The sequence below is a fragment of the Cebus imitator genome, unplaced genomic scaffold, assembly GCF_001604975.1.
Source record: "Cebus imitator isolate Cc_AM_T3 unplaced genomic scaffold, Cebus_imitator-1.0 Scaffold50, whole genome shotgun sequence".
Classification (NCBI taxonomy): Eukaryota; Metazoa; Chordata; class Mammalia; order Primates; family Cebidae; genus Cebus; species Cebus imitator.
In genome coordinates, this window is record NW_016107365.1 from 8,767,727 (window position 1) to 8,770,029 (window position 2,303).

Here is a 2,303-nt window from a genome sequence, read left to right on the forward strand (position 1 = left end):
ATATATAGAAAAAAATAAAAAATAAAGAAATGGAATAGGGAGGCAGAAGTCAAGAGTGAGAGAAAGAGATGTGGTAACAGACGTAGGATCTGTCCCTGAGAAAGAGTATTGTACTGAGAAAAGAACTTCACTCACTGTTGCTGGCTTAGAAGATGAAGGAAGGAGGCCACAAGCCTGGGAGTGTGGGGAGAATCTGGAAGCTAGGGAGAGCATGGAAATGGATTCTGCCCTAGAGCCTCCAGAAAGAATGCACCCCTTCAGACACCTTGGTTTTAGCCCAGTAAGGCTCATTTCAGACTTCTGAACTCTACAACTTTAGTAAGTTTGAGTCTTTAAGTCTTTAAGTTTGTGGTAATTTGTTAAAGCAGCTGTAGAACTCCAACACCGTGAGAGCACTGTGTGGGAAGGGAAAAACATAAAACAATGAAATAAAATAAAAATAAAACTCTAACACAAAACCATATATATATCTCCACCAAGGTGGTGATGAAAAAAGAAAAAAACCCAAAAAACAAAAAACCATATGTGTATATTTTGGTTGGGTGCCATGGCTCATGCCTGTAATCCCAGCACTTTGGGAGGGCAAGGCAGGTGGATCACTTGAGGTCAGTAGTTCAAAACCAGCCTGACCAACATGGCGAAACCCTGTCTTTACTACAAATACAAAAATTAGCTGAGCATGGTGATGGGTGCCTATAATCCCAGCTACTTAGGAGGCTGAGGCAGGAGAACCATTTTAACACAGGAGACAGAGGTTGCAGTGAGCCAGGATGGCACCACTGCACTTCAGCCTGGGCAACACAGCGAGACTCCATTTCAAAAACAAAAACAAAGCCTGGGTGTGGTGGCTAATGCCTGTAATCGCAACACTTTGGGAGGCCAAGGCGTGTGGATCACCTGAGGTTGGGAGTTGGAGACCAGCCTGACCAAGATGACCATCTTAGTAGAGATGACTATCTCTACTGAAAATACAAAATTAGCCGGGTGTGGCGGTGCACACCTGTAGTCCCAGCTAGTCAGGAGGCTGAGGCAGGAGAATCACTTGAACTCAGGAGGTGGAGGTTGCAATAAGCCGAGATTGCTCCATTTCATTCCAACCTGGGCAACAAGAGGGAAATTCCGTCTCAAAACAAAACAAAACAAATACCCTATATGTATAGTCATATTATATATATAATAAGGATATAATGATTAAAAAGCAAAATGTGCACTTGGGGATGTGTATATTATTATTTTTCTCAAAAATACTTTTTAGAAATGCAGTTACTATTCTAGGTTCTGTAATTGCCAGATGGGTTCTTCTTGCCCAATGCACAGATAAAATGAATTCACTGCAATAGAGAAAGAGTTAAATTGACATAAGACCAACCACATAAGAGAACTAGGGTTCTCACTCAAATCAGTCTCCCCAAAGGCTTGGAGGTTAGAGTTTTTATGGACAATTTGGTGGCAGGGGGCTAGGGAATGGGTGTTGCTGATTGGTTGGGGATGGAAATCACAGGGGTTTGGAGAGTGGTCTTGTGCTGAGTCTGCCTCTGGATGGGGCCACAGAACTGGTTGAGTCATGAGTCACTAGGGCAGGCAGGGTCATGTCTGAAAAATATCTCACAAAACCCATCTTAGGTTCTACAATAGTGATGTTATCTACAGGAGCAATTGGGGAAGTGACAAGTCTTGTGACCTCTGACCACATGGCTCCTGAGCAGTAAGGAACTATAGAAACTACAGAAACTATCCCTATCTTGTAATCTCTGGAGAAATGACTCCTGAGCAGTAAGAGACTATGGAGACTATACCTATCTGGCCGGGTGTGGTGGCTCACGCCTGTAATCCAAGCATTTTGGAGGCCAAGGCAGGCGGATCACCAGAGGTCCGGAGTTCAAGTCCAGCCTAACAACATGGTGAAACCCTGCCTTTAAAAAAAAAAAAGAGATTATACCTATCTTGTGACCTCTGTCTACATGAATCCTGAGCAGTTAGGGATTACAGAAACTATACTTACATTTTATCAGAGTTTGGCCCTTCCTGTAAACCTATTCTTATGACCTTTCATTAGTCTTACAAAGGCGGTTGTCAGTCCCTAAGCAAGGAGGGAGGGAGAAATTATTTTTCATCCTGCTTTCAAATGAAACTACAAATTCCTCCCAAAGTTGGCTTGACCTATGCGCAGGAATGACCAAGGATAGCTTGGAGGTCAGAAGCAAGATGAGTCAACTATGTCAGATTTCTCTTACTGTCATAATTTTGCAAAGATGCACAGTGGCTCATGCCTGTAATCCTAGCACTTTGGGAGGCCGAGGTGG